At 42.9% G+C, this 25,334-nt stretch overlaps 2 pseudogenes; one reads left to right on the top strand and one right to left on the bottom strand.

Moving 5' to 3' along the window:
- The first annotated feature begins 886 nt into the window (after window positions 1-886).
- LOC111815571 lies at window positions 887-7,571 on the top strand (annotated as a pseudogene).
- A 9,394-nt stretch (window positions 7,572-16,965) lies between these two features.
- The window catches only part of LOC101573011, a 14,148-nt pseudogene continuing 5,779 nt past the window's right edge, over window positions 16,966-25,334 (bottom strand).

Below are 25,334 nucleotides of genomic sequence, written 5' to 3'. Positions count from 1 at the left end.
TTGTGCCCCTCTGGCAAGATGTTCTGCTCCTGGACTAGCTGGGTGGTTCTGTCCCCTACACTCTCTGCAGGGATTGCAGCTGCAGGATTTCACCCAGGCCTGTATGTGAGGCCTGAGCTGAGTCTGGAGGGGACAAGGTGGAGTAGGGGGTAGAGGCAGCTCTCCCACACACTCACCAGGCCTGGACTAGGACTGGATCTTGGGGTTCCCAGAACATGACAGAAATTTCTGCTCTGTGGGTGGGGTGTGGGGGGGGGTTACTACAGAGTGATGGGGGCATCCCAAGAGGGTGAGAGAGGGTGTCCCCCACACTGCACCTGGGCTGGGACCAGTAGGTCTTGCCAGCAGAGGGTAGCCGGAAGCTCTCCCACACACTCATTGGGCTTGGGCCAGGACTGGTTCTGGGGGTTGCTGGAACATGGCAGAAATTCCTACTCTGCAGGCGTGGTAGGGGAGGTGGTGCGAAGTGGTGGGGGGCGTCCCAAGGGGGTGGAGGAAGGTTTCACCCACACTGTGCCTGGGCTGGGACCAGTAGATCCCGCTGGCACACGGTAGCCAGAAGCTCTCCCACACACTCACTGGGCCTGGGCTAGGACTGGGTCTGGGGGTTCCCAGAATGCAGCAGAAATTCTGAGATAAGTTTTCTGATGTCCTAAGCCAGTCAGATCCTCTTAAATATGTCAGGGCTCCTTTGTGCTTTGATGTTTCTATACTCATCGTGGTTTGTTTGTCTTCTGGTTTCCTTCTTAGTCTGCTGCAGAGGAACGCAAACCCACTGCTGTTTAGAGGCTCTGCAGCTATTGCTCACTCTAACTCAACTTCTGCAATCAAACAAAGAGGAAGGGAGAAATGGTGCAGTACACGAATTTTAAATGGAGTCTAGGGGATGTCTAAGCTTGTCCTTGCCCTGCTGTTTGAGCCAGATTGGAGCACAGAAACTCCCTACTCTTCTGTGGTCACAGCTGAAAGCCCTAGTGACCTCTGTGGCATTCACAGGGCAAGAGAAGACCTGCTGAAGACCGTAAGGCACCTGGGGAAACTGCAGTTTCCTTATTGCCTCCGTGTCTCACCCTTGGCCCTTGCAAGAATGCTTTGCCTTTCTTACTAGCCCACCACAGCCACCATTATTTCCCAGAAACACCTGCTGCCCTTCACTGGATGCCCTTGACTCAACTGGGATGAACAAATGCCAAGGTTCTGGGTACCTTGTGACCTGTAATTCCCTGAAAACAATGGCACCCCAGATATCTGCTACATCATAATTTTGTCTCTTGCTCTTTCTTCTGACAGTGTATTTTAATTTCAGGCAGGAGATCAGGGAAACACCAGAGGGGTCCCTGATCACTGGTGCTGTGAAAGGTTCTTAGATGCGTCTACATCAGACTAAGTGGGCCTTTTGGGGGTGATGACTGCAGGAAAAGTGGGGTGATAATTCTGGTATGGACAAAGGGCCCAGAGAGTGGAAGAGCACTACCTATTTTGCCAAGGTTTGGGATTAGTGAAGGAGATGGGAATGGAATCACTCCCATGCAGAAAACTCTCAAAAAGGAGGACAAGACGCAATCCACATCTTAAGAAGATGGCACAGCAGAGCTCAGTGGCCCATGTCTATAATCCCAGCATCTGGGAGGCTGAGGCAGGAGAATCACAAGTTCTAGCTCTGTGTGGGAAATTTAGCAACTTAGCAAAAGCCTGTCTTAAAATTAAAATTTAAAAGAAGAACTGGAGATGTAGCTCAGTGCAAAGGCCCTGAGTTCAATCCACCATACAGTGAGGGGGAAAAAAGCAAAGTTTACACAAATCTGCACAGAGACAGATGATGGGATGCAGGGAGGTGTTTGCAGGAGGGTGCTGCTGCTGTGGCTGGGGCAGTGCATGGTGCTGGCTAGACTGCGGGCTGCAGGAGGACGGAGGCAGAAGCAGACACTCGCGATGTGTTCTAGAGAGAATGGATAGAGTGTGGTAAATCGCCAAAAGAGGTAGGGTGAGGGGGAAATAAAGGTCAAGTCCTGGGTTATGGATGCAGGCACCTTGGCTAGCGGTGGGACTGTGTTCTAAGATGAGAAGATCTGGGGGAGTAACTGACTCATGGGACAGGAAATGAGAGGTTCTATTCTTGTCATTGCCAAAACTGATACTCCAGAGAGAGAGAGAGAGAGAGAGAGAGAGAGAGACAGAGAGACAGAGAGACAGAGAGAGACAGAGAGAGACAGAGAGAGACAGAGAGAGACAGAGAGAGACAGAGAGATAGAGAGACAGAGAAAACACAAGCTTTAATCTTTCTTTAATCGACTTTGTGTAAAATGGGAGCAGGTGTTCAATTCAGGCCGACCTGGACCTTCCCCTGTTCAAGTTGGGGGACTTCAGTTAAATTATGTAACCACTTGTCATTGAAACTTCAATTTCCTGATCCATTAAAGAGAGTGAATATGGCCTGCCCCAAAATTGTTGATAAAATGAGCACCTACAGAGTTTCTACACAGATCAGACTCATAATGATCTTCCTGTTTTCAGCCTCCCAAGCACTGTGATTATAGGTGTGCACCACCACACCCAGTCTCATTCACCCTCTCAGCACGCCCTGGGGGCAGGGCCGGCATGGCAGGCCAGGGATGGAGCCCCAGTCCCCATGTCTGCCTAAGCAGGCGCTTTAATCTGCTGAGCTATCTGGCTGGCCCCTATATGTTAAAGATGTGCTCAGGGCAGAGCTGCTGTATGTGCTAGATTCTTGTTTAAGAGAGTTCTGTGCATTCTTTCACTTGGGAACAGGCTCTGAAAGCTGTAAGGCCACCTGGAAGTCAGCAGTGCCTCACTCTCTGTTTATTTGCTATCTGAATTCCCCCATCTAACTGCTTCATTCCTTCATCTGAAAGCCTTTGTCCTAATTGAAATAGCAAGGGCCTTGAGAGTGACAATAGATTAAGGCGTGCTCGTCACTAATGGAAAATCAGCACAACATGGTGATTAGAAGCAGGGAGTCTGCAGCCAGCTGCCTAGGTTTGAGTGGCATCTCTGTCACTGATAAACTGCGTGAACTTTGACAAGATCCCTGAGTGTTCTGCCCAAGTTCCTGCATCTGTGAAACTGAGGCCTTAATCTTTCCTACCTTGTTGGATTGGCACCCTGTGAAGGGAGCCACGTGCACAAATTCACAGGACAGTGTTTGAGAAATAATGACCGCTATATAAGCACGTGTTAAATAAAATGCAAATAAACCTTAACCAACAGATGGATCTGGAAGGTCAGTGAAGGGCAAGAGTAGAGAGGAAAGGGGGTCTGGGTCTCCGGATAAAGCGGAAAAAAGCGTGAGGCACTTGGGGAATCCTTACAGGAGCTCAGAACTTTTCCGTGGTTCTTTTGCACCGTGCCAAGCCCCTGAGGCAGGAAAATTTCACGGGGCGTGGTGTTGTATGCCTCTAATCCCAGCACTAGGGAGGTTGAGGCAGGAGGATCACTGTGAATTTGAGTCCAGCCTGGGCTACCAAGTGAGCGCAAGGCCAGCCTGGACTGTGTAACACAACCCTGTCTCAAAAAGACAAAAAATAAAATAAAACAAAAAAGAATGAAAATTTCAGAGTGACATCAGTCACAAATGCAAGGGCCTGGTTTCCCCCTCTTAGGAATCGCCTCTGGCTGTGTTGGGCTCAGGCAACATAACGAAAAGTAAAATAGGTGTTTGTGCTGTTACTGGTTCCATCTGCAGAATCACTTGACTAAAACTGTGAAATACTACAAAGAACCAACAACTGGGATCTTGTCCTATTGAAAAGCTTTTGAAAACCAAAAGAAATTACCGATAGAGTGAAAAGGCAACCCACAAAGTGGAAAAACATTTAGCCAGTTGTCCCTCCGGCAAAGGCTTATCTAGAACATAGAAAGAATGCAGAAAAATTAGACCCTCCAAATTTAACAAACCATTCCAAACATGGGCATCTGAGATGAATATATTCTTCTCAGAGGAAGAAATACAAATGGAAAATGAAAAAAAGTTCAACATCGCTAGTCATTAAAGAGATGCAAATTAAAATAATGTTGAGGTTCCATCTCACCCCAGGAAGAATGGCTGTCATCAAGAAATCAACCAATAACGAATACTGGGGTAGCTGTGGGGAAAAGGAACCCCCTCTACTGCTGGTGGGTGTGAAGACTGGTGCAACCACGTGGAAATCTGTGTGGAGGTTCCTCAACAAAGAAGGACTACAGGTTCCACTTGACCGAGCTAGACCCTTCTGGATATTTTCCTGGAAAAATTGAAAACCTTATGTCACAGCAATACATGCACACTGCTATGGTTTGTGTCTAGTTGCCTCGCCATCTCCAAAGCCTCTTGCAGTCATGCGGTGACCTTCTAGACTTTGTGATTAACCATGATCCACTGGGATTATGGGTGTGAGTGCTGCTGGGATTATGGGTATGAGTCCTACTCCTAGCCTGGGGCAGGTAGCCTGATGCAATTTAAAGGAGACAGACTTGCTTTCTGTAGCCATTGTCACTGCTACTCCTCCCTTTGTTCTCTGTTCTTTGCTGCCGCCATGAGACGTTGTTCTTTGCCATGTGCCACTGTGCCTTGGAGCCAGCTGAATATGGACGGAAACCTCCAGTAGCTGTGAGTTAAACAAAACTTTCCTTCCTCAATTTTGAGCTTTGGGTATTTATCCCAGCAATGAGAAAAGAGTCATCAAGACGCATATCCATGTTAATAGTGTTACACCTTGTAATAGGTAGGTCTTGGAAATAACCCAAGTGTCCATCAACTAAGGAATTCATAAAAATGATTTTTTTATACAATGGAATACTACTCAGCCATAAAGAAGGATAAACTTGAGACATTTTTGGGACATATTCTTAAGTGACATAAATTTGACATATATGTAAATATCAAATTGCTTCTTTGATGTGAAGAACTGAAAGGGTAAATAAGGACTGATGTGTATAATAGATACAGTGAAAGAGGAAAAATTGTTCAAAAGAAAGGGCAACTAGGGAAGGAGATGAGGAAAGGAAGGAAGGGCAAAGAAGAAAAACTGATAAAGGAAGGATAAAATGGAAATAAAGCTTTGACAATAAGCAGAGGGAGAAGGGCTGCAGGGAGGGGAGGGGATTGGGAGATGCTCTAAAATGAATGTGATAAACATGTGTAGCTAAATTGTAACTATACACTTACTTTTAAAAAAAACATGGTGGAGACATCGCCTGTCTCCCTGATGACCTGAGCGTGTGTGGTCACCTAGGACGGACTGAGATGCCTGTCTGATTCCTGTCACACACCACCCAGAAACCTCAGGGAAGATGGACCCTCCCTGACATTATTTAAAGTTGACTAGGAAGAGCAGGAAGTACAGTATATCCATTTTTCTTTCTTGTCATTTTTGAGGAAAATTCTTGGAGGGCTGTTTTACTCAGATACCAGTAGACATTCATCACTAATGTCATCTCTTGCCTGAACCAAATGAGGGACAAAAATCTCTTTTTAAAAAAAGAAAAAGGAGGGGGGAATAAAAAAGGCTGTGGCTGAACCTCCACTCCCCTGCTCCTGAGCTTTTCCGAGCTGCTGAGCACATGAAAGAAGTGGATCTCTTACACACTGCTGGTGGGAATGAAAGGTGACACCACTGTGGAAAACAATACGTGGTTTCTTTGAAAAACTAGACACAACCACCACTTACCTGAATAGTTGCCACCTTGACCATTCACCCCAGAGAAAAGAAAACTTAGGTTCATATGAAGACCTGAACACCAACAGGTTCAGCAAGTCTAATCACACTAGCCCCAAGCTGGAAACTGCCCAGATGACCTTCGGGGATCCAGTGGCTTCTGTCCCTAAGCCCTCCACCCACGTGAACTCAGGTGCTGTCCCTAGGGCCATCCCTCCCTATTCACATCCCTCGGTCCTCTCGTGAACACCATGCTAGCAGCATTCTCTGTAACCCTAGGCTAAATCACATTCACCCTCTTTTTCTCTTTCACTGTTGAGCCCACAAAGGATGCAGGAGTTAGAAGCCAAACAAAAGCAAGCTTGCCCAGAGGCTGAGGTAAGAACAGTAGACTATCTACTCTGTGTCACTGTGACAGTGCTGGCAGCTCCTGCCCCAGGAGCTGTTGCAGAAAAGACGATAGAGACTGTACCCATTTTTTGCACGCTCTCCCTTCTGGGGGACCTGGGTGAATGGCCCCGTGGGGTCAGGTGGCCCTGAGTTCCTGGCAGCCAGCTGTGCTTGCAGCTATGTATGGATGTGGTGGAGGCACTGTTTTTAACGAGTTCTGTGATTTTTAGATGCCATCACATTTTAACCTTCCTTACCCTTTTACTTTTTAACTTATTCATCCTTTTTAATTTCATCTGTGGCATCAATAACAGATGTCACAAAGGCAATGTAAGAAAGAAGGAATGAAAGTGATTTAAACATGTAAAAAAAAGAAAAAAAAGATGCAAGGGCTAGAGAGATAGTTCAACAGAATAAGCGCTTGTCTGGCAAGCACAAGGCCTGAGTTCAATCCTTGGTTCTGCCAAAAAAACCCAAAACAAACAAACAAAAAACACCAAAAATCCTGCACTTTGTTACTAAGATGCAAGGAACAGTGGGGTTATGGTGGTGAACCCCAGGAAGAGAAGGACCGTGTCCCACTGGGCCTTCAATCCGTGTCAGCCTCCTGCATTTGCACCAACACCTCAAATGGAGGAATGCACAAGAAGTCTGCAAAGGAGAAGCAGTTGAAGGAAAAGAAGACTCTGGAGAGTATGGCTGAGAGCCAAGCCTTGGGGTCAGAGTGGGAGGTCATGGCCTACAGTGACCCAGTCAGAATCAGCTGGATACTGTCCCATCACAGCCCAAGTATGTCTGAAGAGTGGTGCAAGCACGTACGGTAGAAGAACCTCATCTTGGTGAAAGCAGATGGTAACTCACCACCCAGGAAGAGCTTCAAGGAAATCGAGTTTCCTGCAGCCATGCTGGGAGGCCTGAAGAGGAACAGCACCCCCGCCCAGCACCCACCCAGAGCCACCGTTCTGTCTAGCTGGGATGTAAACGGCATCCCCTTCACTGGGTCAGCTAAGACGCTTGTGTTCACATTGCTCGCCAACTTGTTCTGCTTGGAGCAAGAGAGCTGGTTGCCTTTCACTAAGTGTAAGGGGCCCTATGGACTCATCACCTGCCCCTCCCAGGAGCTGGCCTGGTAGCCTAATGTCATCCTACAGTATTACTGCCACTTACTGCAGAAGGACAGCTCACCCTGCCTGAGCAGAGCTCTCTGCTCTGGGGGGAGGTCCAAAGAGATGAAGGTGGCTGATGGAGGCCATGTCCTCATCCAATATGACCTCCCAAGTGGCCATGAAAAGATGGTCCACCTAGACATTTGTCACTACCTGGTCCTGGATGAGGCTGACCACATAACTGACTTGGACATTGAGGGTGACATCTGTACCATGCTGTCCTACTTTAAAAGGCCAGTGGCACACTCTGGTCTTCAGTGCCTCCATGCCAAAGAAGATTCAGAACTTTGCCAAGAGTGCCCTGGTAAAGCCTGTCACTACCAACATGGGGACCACTGGAGCTGCAACCTGGTTGTCATGAAGGGGGTGGAACGCATGGAGGAGGAGGAGGCTAAGATGCTACAATATTGTTAGATCCAGTTTCAGGAAGGAATAAATTATAGCTAAAGACATGATAGTAAGTGGTAAAATGAATAGCAAAAAATCATGTTAAGGTTGTTCTATCAACTGGAAATCCACATCAAATTCAGTCTGCTGAATTAGTTACAGTGTAAGGAAGTAGGCTTGTAATAACTGTAGCACCTGAAGAAGCAATTGTCCTCATGGTAGGATGTATCCTATGAAAGCTGGGGCTTCTACTGAGATAGATAAGATTACTCCAATGATCCAGATTTCCTACAGCTTAGAAGATCCATAGTCAAGTCCTCATCCAACACGTCAATATAAGTAGATAAAAAAAATTGATGTTCTATCGCAAATAAGTGGGACTAATAAAAATTCAGTTATCTGCCACATAATGTATTGCTAAAAACAATCCAGTAATAATCTGCAATCTGAGGCAAATTTCCAGTAGGGAGACAAAATTTCATCAGGATGAAATATTAGGTTGAGCTGGAAGGTTAATGAGTGAATACTTAGTGATTTTGATCATTTATGGATATTTGGCATTAGTTTTTGTAGCTGAAATACAGTAATGTTTGTATGTCATTAATTAATGTTAGATTTCACAAAGTAAAAGAAAAATGTTTATAACCCAAATTCCTCAATGTTTTGTTATAGATTTTATTAGTTTTCTGAAAAACCTTTATTGATTTATGCAGGGTTAGTCATAATTGTTAGTGGTGGGGTTGAGTGTGCTACTGTATGAAGTTTTGAGTTTTTTTAGGGGATATGTTAGTAGTGATTGTTCACACTGCTGCTAAAGTAGACTATCCCAAGACATGCAGCGTAATATTTGAAGTTCATTATTAGCTTTATAAATAGATTTTATTGTTAAATTATGAACAAATTGAGACTTTAATTCAGTTTAATACAAGGAAGTAAATAATTCATGACACTGAGGGAGGTACCAGTATTCTTCCTGAAGATAAAGAATTTAGGATTGTTGTTACTTCTAGTTATAAAATGCTGGCTTATAGTTTTCACTGTTTGATCTTTATTTGTGGGAATTTTATTACAATTTATAGAAATTAAACAATTGAAAAGTTATAAGTATAGAAATAAAGAAGGAAAAGAAAGTTTAATTAATCCTATTGAGTCAGATGTTGCGGTGGGGCAGTTAGTGGAGCACGAGATATTTTGGAGTTGACTTTTCTAGTCAAATTAAATCAAGAGGGGATTCCGGGTTTTGGCTTATTCATAGATTTTTATGTGAAGGTAGGTGGTGTGGAGTTGTTGGGAAATAACCCAGTATACTTGAGAAGGTTGATATTTTTGTGCAATAGTTTATTTTTAACTCACAAGTCATTGTATTTAATTGTGTTGCAACTGAAATGCCTAAGATAGGGACCTCTGAGGCTGAGCCTTTAAGATAAAATTGGCAAGGTTATTTGAAGAATATCATGGAGTAAATACTATTTAAAACCTGCAGAAATAGTGCCAATTGTCAAGCACTTGTCTGAATTAACTAGGAAAGAATTATTTTGGTTTATGCTTCAAGAAGAGGAGAATTGAGGGGTAATACCTGTTCTGTAAACAGCTATGAGGAATGTAGGGTGGCGTTAGAGTTAACAGATGGGCTCCACTGTGGGAATGGACAATTGTGTGGCCTCTGGAAGATCCAGAGGGTAGACATCCATTAGTGTATTCCTGCTAGTGCTGGGCTTCCAGCAATCAGAGAGGAGCAGGTAAATGATAATATTTTATGTGTCTTGCATTTTTTAAATATCATGTTCATCATTAAGATTATGGATGATTAGTCCAGGCATGGTGGTGCACACCTGTAATCCCAGTGCTGGGGAGGCTGAAAACAGGACGATCACTGAGAGTCTGAGCTGCATAGTGAGACCCTATACAAAACAAAACAAAACAAAACAAAACAAAAAGTCATGGGTGATTGATCCAGGTCACATAAATAGTATTGCTTTGAAAAATGCATGCGTGTAGCTGTGTAGAAATGCTAAGTGTGGCTGGTCAATGCCAATAGTAATTTACTAAACCTAATTGACTCGAAGTGGAAAATGCTACGATTTTTAATATCACTTTTGTTAGAGTTCAAATAGCTAGTAAAAGTATAGTGACAGCACCTAAGCACGATGTTGCTGTTTGAATAGTTTCATTATTTTGTAATAAAGGATAAAACCAAATTAAAAGAAGAACTTATTCAAAGGTTGAATGGTTAAGAAAATGGTGGCATGTGTGTATATGGAATACCATTCACTGATAAGAGAATAAGCAACCTGGATAAATCAGTTATACTGAGTGAAAAAGGCCAACCTCGGGAAGTTACAGGATCCAGTACACAGGCTGCCTCAGTGGCCCATGCCTGACTTGATGGTTTCCTTGACTAATCATTAGCAGTGGAGGCAATGGTATGATTTCCTGAGATTAGAAAGCTTATGGGACTAGCCTGTTTGGGATGAAGAAGTCAAGAGAGCTGTGTCGTTGTGTTCACTTTGATAGCTATCTACACAGACCTACAAACAGCCTCTTCCTTTTCTTCATCTCTCTTGGCCAGTGCTGCATCCGCTGCGGGTCACTCTTCGCTTTCAAACTTGCATGAGACATCATACCACAAGGTGGCTTCCTTGGTAGCATCCTGAGTGGCATTACAGGATCAGATTACGCATACCTAGAGTATAGTGTTAACTCCTTGGAGCGTAACCAAAGTACAGCATGCTTCTCCTTCTGAAGGAGGAAAAAATGAAGCCAAAAGGGAACCAACAAGGTAAGCTCTTTGATTTTCTTCTCTCCTGTGAACTACTTTAAAGAAGAGTATCTTTAAGAAGCTCTGTTCCAAGGAAGTCCTGTTGCTGAGTGAACCCAACTCCTGGGTGACCAGCTGGTTCCCTTGGAAGTTCTGTCAAGGGTCTGCTGGACAGTGAGGCAGCTCATCGTATGATGACTCACCTTTCCTTGCCTCCTTTCTTCCATACCTTAAACTTGTACCTAAATTATCAGTATCTTAATCTTTGCCTCAGGATCTGTTTCCTAGAGAAACCCATAAAGACAACATCCAAATGGAAATGTCAAGTAAGAAGTTAAGACTAGAACTCAGGAGGGAAGTTAGGATCAGAACTTGAAAACCTCAAAAGATCCATAGTATTTAAGACTGTGGTACTGGGGCAATTACAGAAAGTGTATGAAGTGAGGAGAAATCTTAGGGTACTCTGACATGTCATGCTCCAGTAGAGAGAACTGAATTCAATGGAAGGGAACTGAGGAATATTCAGTGAGGTAGAAGAAAACTCAAGGGAGGGTTGTTATAGAAGAAAAAGAGAAAGAGCACCCTAAGAAAAATGGAAATAAGTAAGAAGGGAGGTGTGAAGTTATCTGAGCATTCAAAGAAGAGAGAGAGGAGGCCATCAGGTGCTGTGTTGGCCTTTCTACTGTGACAAAATACCTGGGTCAATCAATTTAAAAGAAGGAAAGATTGTTTTGGTTGATGGTTTCAGAAGCTCCAATCTATGGCCAGTTGGCCTCTCATCACTCTGAGCACATGGGAGGCAGCACATTGTGGTGGAGGGAACTGCTCAGTTTCTGAAGCCTAGGGGAGACAGGAAAGGGCAGGGCCCCAATTCCACTCTAGGACACACCTCAGTGATCTCACTTCCTCCCAGTGAGCTCACTTCCTTCCAGTAGACTCCCCCTCCTGAAGCTTCAGCCACCTCCCAATAGCATCACAGGCTGAGGATCAAGCCTTCAGTATACAAAGCCTTTGGGGAATGTACAAGATCCAGTCCACAGCAGCTGGCAAGGTGCACGGCCCAAAGGAGAGTAGTTTCAGTGAGGAAATAAGATTAAAGTGGGTCAGGGAGGGAAAGGCAGATGAGGAAGTGGAAGAACTAACTTCACAGACGAGTCTTTGAAGAAATTTCAACAGAAACAGGAAGGAAATAAATTGGGCAGCAGGAGGGCTGACTGGATACTAGGATTCATAACTGTGAGAGAGAGAGAGAGAGAGAGAGAGAGAGAGAGAGAGAGAGAGAGAGAGAATAGACAGATACAGATAGAAAAAAGTACAGAAATACAGTCATAGTGCAGTACCCTGGGAGTCCAGAGAACTGAATTTCAATGCTTTTTTGGTCATTAACTAGCTGAGGAGGCCCTGGGTAGATCATTTCCCTCCATGGCTATTTGTTTCCTCTTTTCCTCAGAAAAGCTATGTTCTTTTGGAAATGCTGAGGCTCTCAGAAGAGGAAAAATAACCAGGGAGCCTCAGGATTCTTGGGAAGATGTTGTAAGTCCTTAGGGGGAAAGAAAAAGAGACACCTACTTTTAGGGTAGAGCAAAGATTAAACAAGGTCAGGCCTGCAATGTTAAGACCACATGGCTGGTAATATCATTAGAGAAAGTGTATGGATAGAAAAATGAGTTGAGGAGCAAACCCAGACATGAAGGAGAGAGCACTAATAGCGGAAATGCGCAAGCCACTGAGAAGCGTCAGTCTTCTGCACACAAGGAAATGGCATTTGGAGATAAAGCAGGGAAGATCAGAAGAACTGAGGGTGGGCGCGAGCTAGCCAGAGCCTGATGTGGCAGGAGGACTAACTAGAGTCAACTTGTGGACTGAGAGTAGGTGAGGTTTTGTGTTAAATTGCTGAGAAAATGTTTATTCCTCTCTGCCTCTGAGCCTACCCTCCATCCCAATTCCCCACTGCGGTGAATTCTGTGTTCCCACCAATGGTTCATGAGGCAAAATGGAAAAATAATTAATGGAGCTCCAAAAATTTCTCTTTTACGTATTTATTTATTTATTTATTTATATGTATTTTAGTACAGGGTCTCACTAAGTAGATCAGACTCGTAGTGATCCTCCTGTTTTCAGCCTCCCAAGCGCTGGGATTATAGGCACACACCAACTTGCCCAGTCTCAATCGCTGCCTTAGCTCGCCCTTGGAGGTGGGGCTGGCGGGGCACGCTGGGGATCAAAACCCCAGCCCCTGCATCTGCCTAAGCAGGTGCTTTAATCCACTTAGCTGTCTGGCTGGCCCAAGATTTTTCTTTTAAAGTTAGAGTTTTAATTTTTCTTTTTTTTTGTAAGATCTTTTAAAACTCTACCTTTGATAAAACCATCAAATTTCACCCTTCCTCCATTTGTCATTATGGAAACTGAAAGTGAAGGTCAGCAACAACAGTGGTCCTGGGATAAGGGTGTAGAGGGAATCCAGAGTTCACCTGGTCTCTCAGTAAGCATTTCTTACGCACACTTTACATCTCAGCTTCTGTTCTAGGTGTAGCAGCTACAGCACTGAGCCAAAGGCCCCTGTTCTCATAGAACTTACATGCTGGTTGAGATAGAAAGTACACCTGTAAATATTTTAAAATTTTTGGTATATTATGATGCTTTGACAAGCTAAAAAATGAATTCTGACAGAAAGCAGAGAGCACAGTCTAGAACATACCTCTCATATGAAGAATCACCAATCCAGAGATATTCATCCTCTTTTTGTCCCTGGAACTCCAAAGGCCATAAATGGCTTTATTCATTCCAGGACCAGGTACCAGGCAACTAAGGACCACCCCAGTAGTTTAAAGGCTGCAGAAATTATTCAGACTAGCCAACCCAACGCCCTCAGCTCTGCCTTTCCTGTGGAAGCCCCAGTGAAGGCTCCAGTTTATCATATTCCATTGCTCCTGGCTTCAACCTCCTGACTACCTTGGACTTTCTCGTATAGTCTATGCTTCCTGTCTGTCCCTGGGACCCGTGAGTACAATATAGTTTTCCACCTAAACCTCTCCTGTGTGTCTTCACATGACCCTACCTGACCAAGTAGCATATAAAAGAATATACAACATGCAAGATCACAAATTTGTGCTCAGCCTGGTCAACTTTGACACTCTCTTAAAATAAAGAAATTAAAATCAAAGGCTGGGGGGGGTCAGTCTCAGTGATAGAGTGTTTGTGTAGTATCTGAGAGGTACTGGCATCGGTCCCCAGCATTGTACACAACACACACACACACACACACACACACAGAAACACAACATAACAAATGAAAAAGTTGATGCTATGGAGAATTCTCATGCTAGAGATGTGGAACTGGGGGTTTCAGGAGTAAGGTTTGCTGTTGTATGGAGGAGGTGAAGACCCAAATGTGGAAGCCCTGAAGGAAAACAGGTGAGCATAAGTGTGCGCAGAGGAATAGCCAAGAGACTGGCATGGCAGGAGCTGAGGAAGCCAAGATGACACTGGGAGAGGAGTCAGAGAGAGAATGGCTCCGGCAGTTGATAGAACCCGTGAGGCTATTGCAAGAGCCTGTTTTTTCCTTTGACTATTATGGGAAGCACTAGGAGGTTTAGAATGGAAACAATGATGTGATCTGACATAAGCTTTAAGAGTTACATGAACTGCATTGTGGGAATGTGCATAAGAAGGATATTGACAAAAGCAAAAAGACCAATTAGGAAGTCAATATGGCAATGCAGGTATGAAGCAATGGTGTCTCAAGCCAGGACAGCTGGGGTGGAGATGAAGAGAACTACACATATTTTATGGTGCAAATGGGGTTTATTGTTTGGAAGTGGGTTGTAGTACAAAGAAAGCAGGCAAGATATTTGTCCTGAACAACTGGAAGAACAGAGTGCTTGTCAGCTGAGCTGCTGATAGAGTAGGTGGATGGAAGGTTCCAGAAAGCTGTTTGTACATGTTCGAGTAGATGCCTATTAGATATTCAAGTGGAGATGATAAGGAGGCAGTTGGGGAGAATGAGACTGGTGCTCAAAAGAGAAACCAGGGCTGAAGATATCAACTTGGGTGTCAGTGTTTAGAACTATGAGAGTGGGTGAGATCACCTTGGGAGAGGATATAGCAAGACCAAGGACGTCATCCAGGGAGGAGCCTCTGAGATTAACCCTGCCCTAAATCCTGCTTCCGCTTCAGGAAGGGGCTATTCTCATGGTAAAAGAATTGGCTGCCCCGACCTTTGTGCCAGATGCTTGATTTGTTACAAGTGTGAAGATTCAGGGAGTGATAGCACATCTTGGAAACTGTACCTCAGTGAAGACTGACCCTTCAGGGAGGGAAACAAACAAAGATCCTCAGTCAGCATTTCCTCCTCTCTGACTCCAGCTCAGTTGGGATTTGAGCAAGCAACCTGGAAGGGTCACTTTCATTTTGCCCCTCCAACTATCCCTGGCTTCATCTTGTGCTGCTGTCTTTGCAGGGAGTCCTTTCTACACTGGGGTGGAGGCTGGTAGCTGGAGGGCCATGGCTGTATAAGCACCAACGCCTTGTAGAGGAGCTTTCCCACATATGCTACCCATTAGCTGAAAATCTCTCATGGTATTTCCATTCTCCTTATAATGAGTCATCAAAAGAGCAGAAACCCTGCTGGAGAGTTAATAAAAAAGATGAAGGGAAGACATAACATGGCAGAATGGGGCCATGGAAGACCACAAGGGCAATCTTTTTCCACAGCTGTTGATCTTTGTCTCCACAACTAGATCACAGGGGAAATGATGTAGGCCGGGGCAAGAAGAGCTGGAAATGCTTCCCGGTTTTCCCTTCCACGGGTTTTCTGACACCACTTAGGCATCCCTAGGGCTTTAGCCTCAGCTACCAAAAGCACCCACAGAGAAGTGGCTTCAGAGAAACAATGGCAGCAGAGATGGGAGGTGCTGCTCTCCTAGCTCTGTACCCTTTTCCAGAGACTCCATCGCCTTCCCACATGAATATCACTGCATCCAATGACTCTTCCATGCCCTTGCTGTCTCTGCTCAGTCTCTCCCACTGTCTACTTGATCCTTTACAGCTTCTTTGATAGATGAGCAAGGGCAGGCACAAGTATGGTAGAGTCGTCAAAGCCTCAGTTAGCTCAGACCTACCTAAACCCTTTGATTTTCCTCTAGGATAGAAATGGCTCAGGGACCTCACAGCTGAAAGCTTGGGGTAGGGAATGCAGCCAGGATGGGGTTCCTTCAAGTGGCCTCTGGGTGCATGCCACAGAGCGATACAATTAGGGACTTTGAGTTCCCTGGCGAGTTAGAAGGAGAACACTTTCTCCTACCTTCAGCCAAGGTCTTAGAGTATTAAAACGGATTAAAGCTCACTCTGTTTCTTGTATCAGGTGAGATACTCCTGTATGTGTTGTAACTAAATGCCACATGCAAGCAGCCATGAGGACCAGTGGAAACAATGTCCCTATTGGATGGGGGGGGCTCTCTTCGGTAGGACCCATGGAAAAAATATCCAAAGTTATCTTTTATGCTCTACAAAAATTTAATGGAAACCATTGGCAGTTCTAGGTACATTTTCTGCTCTAAAGATCTGCCTCACCCTTTTAGCATAAGAGGTTTACTCAACTGAGATTTTCCATCCATGTATTTATTTATCCAGTGCCTTTTTACTGAGTAATCCTGCATCCTGGCTGTGTACTTTGGTGAATCAGGTGCATGAATTTTACAGTGAAAGTGGCTGGAAAGGAAAAGAAATCAACAGGACAAATCCACCCAATCATGACACATTTTAGTAAGTGCTATGAGGTACTTGTGGGCCGCTAGCCCAGAGGCTGAGGTCTGAGAGCTGCAGCTAAACATAGAAATAAAAGAAAGTTGTATTTTTAATGGCTTGTTTTTATCTGTGTCTTAAAAGATGTTTTCTTGGAGACTCATTGCCGAATTTTAAAACAGAATTGCTTGGCCCTGAGCTAGGATAGCAACAATATTCATGATCTCATGAAGGCCAATCACAGCCCTTAAAATGCCTTTTGAGTGATGTAGCTTTGATTCTGTGGGGAAAATAAAGGCCCAGCCCATTTGCCCCAGATGGTGGCATGACTGGTGGTTGTCTTATCTAAGAGATGCACTCTGCCTGTACTGTCCGCATTGTCATGATGCTGGATAAGGTCAAGGGAGGTCCTTCTGGCATTACTCCTGAGAAAGTTGCCTAGAGCTCATGATTTTGCACTTTTGGAGGAAAAAGTAGGGCACACTGTCTGCTTGACAGAGATGATGGATAGAGAATTCAAAGAAAGAATTCCACTGACATCTGATCTTCTTAAATTGCTGTCCTGCACTAAGAGATGAAATCTGTAATATAGTTCTACGATGCATCAATTTACCTTACTAGGACCTCAAGCCACATGTCCTCTTCTATGGCAACCACATCCAGAGTCCTAAGTGTGATCTTTGGGGTTTTTTTTGTTTACTTTTTTATTTTTCGTTTTTTCAAATTTCAGAACTGCATTTATGTACAGACATCATAAAAAATACACATGCACTGGAGATTATTCAAGGAACAGGAGCTGGATAATACAATTTAAGAACAATCAGGAGACCAAAAACTGTCTCAAAGAAGTTCTGAGGATCACTCTTCCTTAAATGTCCTTGCTAACCTCTCCAAGGTCTTCCTTGGTGAACATGTGGACATTCTAGTCAGGCCGCTCTGAGGTTATCCCTGTGTTAGTTGCATTCAGCCTCTCCTCCATCACTTGTTCAAGGATAAGTGAAGATTTGGTGGCTTCTTCAGTATCATGGACTTGTGGTGAACTTCTTGCAAGGTGTTCTGGGCACCCTCTGAGGCACAGCCAGTTGCTCAAGCATCACACCATACAAGGTCCCAGAGGGGTCCCTGTGAAACAGCTGGGGTCCCTTCTCATCAACTCCTCCAAACAACAGTCCCCCGAAGGGCCGAGACATCATGCCTGGATCTGTATCTTCTCCTCCAAAATGTAGGGCCAGATTTGACACAGCCTGGGTCACACTCTCCACTGTCATTGTCTCCTTGTAGGTAAATCAACGGTTCTGTGTCTCCACATTTGCCTTATCCATTAAGGTCTTAGCACTGGCAATTAGCTCACTCATGCACGACCTCTATGAGTGTCAATCTCTACTGTTTTCTTGATGCTGCTAGGCTCCATGCCTGGGGAAGATATTCTCTTCTCCACAGCTCAGCTGTACCTTCTGCGGTGTGGATCCCAACGGTAGTGGAACCAAGCTTGATAGCCTCAATGGCACATTCCACTTGAAGCAGTCTTCCTTCAGGAGAAAAAGTGTTGACACCTCTGTCGTGTTCTGACCACGTGTGAGGAGCATGGTGAGTATAGTAGAAGGTGGCAGTGGTAATGCTAAGTTTCTGAGGCCTAACGTAAGTCTACAGCATGCAATTCAACCTCATGGCCACAGCACCAAAGCTCCTCAAAATCTTCTTTGAAACATTACTTAGATAAACAACAAATCACACACACACACTCACCTTCCATGGAGAGCTACTGAACTGATGTATTTATTTATATTTTTTAATGTGTCTTATACAGGATCTAACTGCGCAGCTCCAGCTCATAGTGATTTTCCTGTTTTTGGCCTCCCCAGTGCTGGGATTACAGGCATGCGCCACCATGCCTGGACCGGAATGGCCCGCTCAGCACACCAGAGGGTGGGACCGGCATGGTAAGTGGTCCCAGGATCAAACCTGGTCCCTGTGTTTGCCTAAGCAGGGCCTTAGTCCACTGAGCTACCTTGCTGCTGGCCCTTCAAACTGATTTCATAATAAACCAAAGAGGGAAAACCAAATGAAAGCTTTCTTCTGTTATGAGAGGAAAAAGCTCTCTAAAGCACCTTTTATTTCTGTCCTGATCCTGGTCCTTAAAGCTGTCTCATCAGCTTAAAATATATCACTCCTCTTGTTTCCCATAGTTTCAAATCAGCAACACCCGGATGTTTGGAATGTGAGCATGACCCTCAGTGTTCACACCCTGCTCTCCTTTGAATGCCACTCTTACTTGGTTATACAGCCTTGGTCTCCAGTCCTCCTCTGTGTCCTCCAGATTTACTTTTCTTCTATGGCTCCCTTTCTCTTGCTTTACCCCCTTTAGTTCTCAGTGAAAGCTCTTCACTCCAGTATGATCTAGCCGAAACTCAAACCCCTTCAGCACAGAGCGTGACTACCTTTACTCTCTCTCCCTTTTTTTTTTTCCTCTTTCCTCTAACTCACCTTTGGCAAACATGGCTTCCTATGGGTGGTGCTTGTCCTAACAGAGCACCTCAGGCTCAGCAGGAGGGGGAAGCCATGGTGGCTGAGTGGTGCCTTGTTGTAGTGTGTTTTTGGTTGGTACAACTGGACACCTGAGAATGGGTAATTTATGAAGAATATATTTTTATCGATTCCAGTTCTGAAGGATGGGAAGTGCAGGGTTGAAGGGCCACATCTATCTGGCAAGGGCCGTCTTGCTGGTGGGAACTTGTTTTTAGAGTTGAGAGAGAGAGGGAGAGAGAGAGAGAGAGAGAGAGAGAGAGAGAGAGAGAGAGAGAGAGAGCTCACCTTCATAAGAAAACCACTCCTCCAGGGATCCATTAATCCACTAATCCCCTCTAGACCCATTTGTGTCCCAAAAGCCCCACCTTCTCAAACATGATTAACATGTGATTCTGAAGATGAAACTTCCAACACATGAAATTTGGGAAACACATTCAAATCATAGCAGACTCTGAGGTGGATTTCGGTCTGTCTACTATTTCCTTTTCATTATCATCTTATCTTTGTGCCTAGTCCTGTCTTGGAAAACTCCATTGGAACTAACTTGGTGTCCAACTCTCTTGAAACACATTTCAGATTTGGACTAGCCTTCTTCTCCTTGACCTAGTGCAAAGCGGATTTTTGTATCTATCTGCTTAGTATCCTTTTTAAAGAAAATATCTCCTTCCCTTCTCTTCCCTCCCTTCCCCTTCACTTTCTCTCCCTCTTCTTCTTCTTCCCTCCCACCATTCCTTCCTGAGTAACAGGGTCTAGCCACTATCTAGCCATGACAGTAGGAGTGAGACCAATCATCCAATTCAAATTTAAATCCATTCTAAACCCAATGTCTAACAGGTACACGCATCTATCCCTAACAGTGAAAACTGGACAGGAGTGGTTAGAATAGAGTTGAGCCACTAAATTCTATGATTGAAGTAAATGAGGAGAAAGTCCACTGAGCATGGTTGATAGCATAGCAGCCTGTGGCCTGTCCACTTGGGAAGGCAAGTGTACCACTTGCCATAAGAGATGACCAAAATACATGGTAAATGTTTACATCTTTTTTTTTTTTTTTTTGGTGGAACCAGGGATTGAACTCAGACCCTTGCACTTGCCAAGGAAGCACTTATTCCACTGAGCCATCTCCCCAGCCCCTACATCTTAAAAATATTGCAGTAAAAAGCATATTGCCTTTAATTCCCTTCACAATATTTCTCTATGCTTAGAACATACTTATTTCATTGTTCTTACAATGTTTCAAAAATGTTTTAAAGCATACAAAATAGTGATTGAAAAAAGTATTAGAATCGATGCAAAATTTTCACTAAAAAGGGTAATAGGAATTCAACAGTAGTTGCTATATTGCATGATGTTATCTTCAAAATAGTTGCTCAGGTCACCAGGAACTTTTTCTTTTTCTTTTCTTTTCTTTTTTTTTTTTTTTTTTTTTTTTGGTGGTACCAGAGGTCTAACTCAGGACCTTGCACTTGCCAACCAGGCACTTATGCTGCTGAGCTCTAACCCCAGCCCTTGACTTTTTGAAATAGTTCTAAAAGGTCTTTAGGAGGTGTGGTCCAGAACGCGGTGAATGCTCTTGCTAAGTGCCATTCAGAGGAAAGGAGGGCTTGAAAACACATGATGGTGTGGCTGTATCAACTTTACTTTCTGGATCTGGCACCATATAACTTCTGGCTCTTCCCAACATCAAAATGATCCTTTCAAGGGCCGAACAGATAGCTCAGTGGATTAAAGCACCTGCTTAAGCAGACGCAGCCACCAGGGTTTGGCCCCACCCCTGCAGTACGCTAAGACAGTGATTGAGACTGGGCATGGTGGTGCACGCCTGTAATCCCAACGCTTGGGAGGCTGAAGACAGAAGGATCACTATGAGTCTGATCTAGTAGTGAGACCCTGTAGACCCTGTACTAAATCCACTGAAAAAAACTGACCATGAAAGGTAAATATTTCAGGGCTGCAATGACCTGTCCCAACTAAAGACATGACTGCCTCAGGAGTCATGCTGTATCGCCTTGTGTTTCCTACCTATCCAGTGGCTCTTCTGGAATTTGCTATGGAAGCACACCACTGCCTCTAGGGATGCATCAATTTCAGGACACCAGCTGGCATATAAAAATCTTCTTGGAAAATGAGTATATTTCGGCTCCCAAGTTGTTATGTGACCTCCTCAAATACAATTGTCATTGAAAGAACTGTCTTTTTGAACAGAGGTATAAGACTTCCAGAAAACTCAATTTTAAAGTTTGATCGAGGTAACAAAAATGATTAGTAAGCTAAGAAGTAACTATGCTTTTATTTTTTATTTTATTTTTAAAACTTTAAAATTCAATTTAATTTTATTATTTCATTTTGAAAAATGAAAGACAAAAGCAAGAACAAAAATCAGAAACAACGATAGAAACAGGGTAACATATAGCAATACATATGTTACAGATTTTCAAAACCAGAATAGCTGATTAACAATGGTTCATATATTATGTTTCTAGCACCAAATCTGTTGCTCAGATGAACAGATATAGTTACATAAGATTGGACATATGACAACATTGTGGCTTGTTTTCCAGAAACCTTAAATTTTTGTTCTTGTTCCTCTTGTTTTTCTTTTTGCTATTATTTTAAAAAATGTATTTTGAAGAGAGTATAGTAATAATTGATATGACATGGTACACATTTGGAAGACCAAGGTGTCAGGTATTCAAGCATGATTTTTGTATTACACATTGCTGTCCTCGATGTAGTTGCTTAGATTGCAGATACCAGCATACAGTTAGTCAAGGTGAAAATTCTACACATTAACTTCTATTTTCAAAAAACGGATGGAAATTATGCTTTTAAAATAGGAGTCACTATGTAAGTCTTTTAAACCTGTGACAAAAATATTATCTGCTAGAACATGGTATTTTTCACAATAAACTTTGAGAATAACTCTAAAAATCTAAGTAAGTTTGTCCCCAGGACTTCTGTGCTTTTCAGGTCTACTTTTCCCTGTTATTCCATATAACTGAAAACCCTGAAGTCATCATATATAGAACAAACATAGGAAGGCTCCAAAGGTAATAGACGAAAGTGAACTGTCTGGGGGTTTTGTGATCCATGGAACAAAACAGTTGCGTTCCTCGGATATCCTAAGCCTGGAAATGAAGAAGTTGGCAAGCTAGAAATGTCAATGGGCACAGACAAAAATAGCCTCACCAAAAGTCTGCTTTACGCAACCAGGAAAGCAGAAAATGAGCAGTCTAGCAAGGCAGAGCACTTCCAAACTATAACTTTTCCACTCTATCCAACACCACAGAAAAATTTGTGGTCCAACCCTTACCCATGCCAGGAGAAGTCTAGTAGAGTATCTAGAGTTCTACTATAATCAAGCTGTCACAAAGCTCCCTAATACTACCCCTTACCTACACCTCTCCCCAAGGGGGTGTTAGAAAATACTGAGTATAGAACCAGGGTTTTACTCTGCCAACCACCACAGGATCATTGGAGACCACACAGGATCCTGGACTTCTGTCCCCCTCAGTGAGAAGACGCCATACTTCATCACTTCCCCACCTCACTCCCAACAAATATGGTTCTAGAGAGGCCCCATGGAGAGTCAGAACCTTCATGGCATTAGTGTGATCATGACATTTGTAGAAGTTACATATAAAGGAATTAGGAAGCATTCCCATTCCTTCTAGCCATGGATGTATGGGTACAGATCTACTGAGAATCCAAAACAGCTATCTGATGCAGAAGCAAGGAGAAATTCCCTTCACTTATTCAATTATTATGGTTTATATCTAGATGTCCTCCCAAAACCCAATACACTATGCATAGGTGGGACTCTGTCATGGTTATGTGATACTGCATAATCACTGGATCATTGGTTAGCATGGTTTAGCAAGCTAACTGGTTTAGCATGGCTTTTGATGATGGCATTATTGAAGAGGAAAGTCTCATCTTGGGTGTGTGTGGCACCAACCAATAGGATTGTAGCCTGGATGGAATATGAAGGGAGAGAATAAAAGGCAAGCTTACCACTTGCTGCCTACATTGCCATGGACTGATTCTCTTGGTCATCCCTGTCCATCATGCCTCCTTGCCTTGGAGGCAGCTGACTCTAGACTGAAACCTTTACAAATTGTGAGCTAAGATAAATCTTTTCTCTTTTAATTTGTGGGTTTCAGTTATTTGTCATAGCAATGAGTAAGTAAGTAAAACAACTATAAGACATGGATTTCTATTTCCACATGGTAATAGTAGGGTGATGACCTGCTTTCTCTAGCAAAGCGATACAGAGAAAGCTAGTGCAAACAGAGGTCTACATAATATCCAGTTTCCCAGCATAATACCCCAAATGTTCAAGTTTCGATAAAAATCACTCATTATACCAAGAGCCAGAAGATGTCAGACTGAATGCAAAAAGGAAAACAAGAGATTCCTTTGCCAGAATCACAATGGTGGCAGAATTATTTGACAATGATTCTGCAGCAGTCAATATAAAAATGTCTCATGCAGAAATTAATAGCACGCCTGGGAAAATGCAAATATTAGAATGTCTCAGTAACATCACAGAGAGTTTCAGCAAAGAGACAAAGTATAGCCGAGCCAATGGAAATTTTAATGCTGAAAACCACAATAACTGAAATAAAGCCACGGTGGGTGGGATGAACAGTAGAATGGAGGGGGCAGGCCAAGGAATCAGTGAACTGCAAGATGGAACAATAGAAAACACTCAATCTGAACAGCAGAAGTACATACAATAGAGGAAAAAGTGAGTAGTATATCATGGACCAGGGAAAAATTTACCTCTCCCCCAAATCTAATTTGTGGCCTCATTATACTGGAAGAAAAGAAGGGCTAAAGAAGGTAATAGAAGACATCATGGCTGAAAAACTCCCCAAATTTGGCCAAAGACATAAATCTATGTTTATTCAAGAATTTAATCAAATCATTTGACCAAATAAGAGAAATAAAATAAATCTATAGCAACTTACACCAAAGTTAAACTTCTGAAAACTAGACAAAGAATCTTGAAAGCAGTGGTAAAGAAAGAACAACTTATCAGTTAGGAGAATACAATTCAAATTATAATGGTTTTCTCATCAGAAACCATATAGATGAGGGTGAAGTGACATAACAGTTTCAATCACTGAAAGAAAAGAATCATCAATTCAATAGCTTACTTAATAAAAATAACTTTCAGAGATAAAGAAATCAAGACATTCTTGGAAGACCAAAAGAACTGTCATCAACACAGCTACACCAAAAAAGAATGAATAAAGGAAGTTCTCAAAATAGTAAATAAATGATGAAAGAAGGAATTAGGATACCAGATAAGAAGAAGGAACATGGTAAGAAAAAATACAGGTAAGACCCATAAAGAAAAAAGCAAGAACACTGTCTAACATGGTTCTAAATATATGTGGAGAGAGTGTTTAAGATAATTATAAAAGTAGGATAGTAAGGGAAATGAAGAGAGGCAATGTTGCTCTGCTTCTTTGGCGCTGGTAAAATGATGTCTAGAGTAGACTAGAATACATTATGTATATGGAGTACAATGTCATACACAGAGACACCACTAAAATATTATACACATCAACACACTCCAAAGCACTATAGATGAATAAAAATGAAATTCTGACAAATGTTCAAGTAACCACAGAAAAAGAAAAATGAAAACCAGAAGAAACAAAAATCAAAAATATGTAATGGTAGACTTTAACCTTGAATGTGTCAATGATTACATTAAATACAAATGGCCTAAATCTATCAATGAAAGGCAGAAATTGACAGTGAGTTAAAAAACGAACCAAATTTTATACTGTCCAAAAGAAACTCACTTTTTTTTTTTTTTTAGCGGTACCAGGGATTGAACTCCGGATCCTGCACTTGCCAGGCAAACATTTATTCTACAGAGCTATTTCCTCGGCATGAAACTCACTTCTTTTTTTTTTTTTTTTTTTTTTTTTTTGCGGAACTGGGGATTGAATTCAGACCCTTGTGCTTGCCAGGCAAGAACTTATTCTACTGAGCCATTTCCCTGGCCCTGAAACTCACTTCTTGAGCATAATAATATAAGCAAGTGAGAACAAAAGTAAAGAAGAAGACATGCAAACACTAATCAAAACAAAAAAGGACAGAATATTGTATATTAATATCATACAGTCAACTTTGGAGTGAAGAAAATGACTAGGAACACAGAAAGATATTGCACAATGATGAAAGATTGAATCCACCAAGGAGTCACAGTGCTCCTTGATGTGTATTTGCCAACCAAAGAGCTGCAAAATATATGCAGCAGTATTGATAGAACTGCAAGGAAAAATAAAACCATAATCATATTTGGACACTACAACATCCCTTTTCAATAACTGATATAAAACAGCAGAATTGGCAAGGATATAGAACAACTCAACTCTATCAACCAACAGGTTTGGGCTGCCATTTGTAGAGTGCTCCCCTGAAACATGGCACTGAACATTGTTCTTAAATGTCCACGGAACACATAGCAAGATACACTATGTCCAGCTTTCTGAAAACTTAACAAATTATAAGTTGAAATCACATATGGTATTCTTTGACTAAATGGAATTAAAGTAAAAATCCATAATAGAAAGACGATTGTTCAAAAAGAAGAGGGTGGTAAATGAAGACAGGAGACAGGAAAAGGAATGTTGTGGGACTGTCCTGCTACAAGGTTGTATATGGTTAGATTTCTGGACTTATGTGTAA

Source organism: Octodon degus, unplaced genomic scaffold (assembly GCF_000260255.1).
Source record: "Octodon degus isolate 3935 unplaced genomic scaffold, OctDeg1.0 scaffold00018, whole genome shotgun sequence".
NCBI lineage: Eukaryota > Metazoa > Chordata > Mammalia > Rodentia > Octodontidae > Octodon > Octodon degus.
This window is presented reverse-complemented; position numbering and strand designations above follow the sequence as displayed.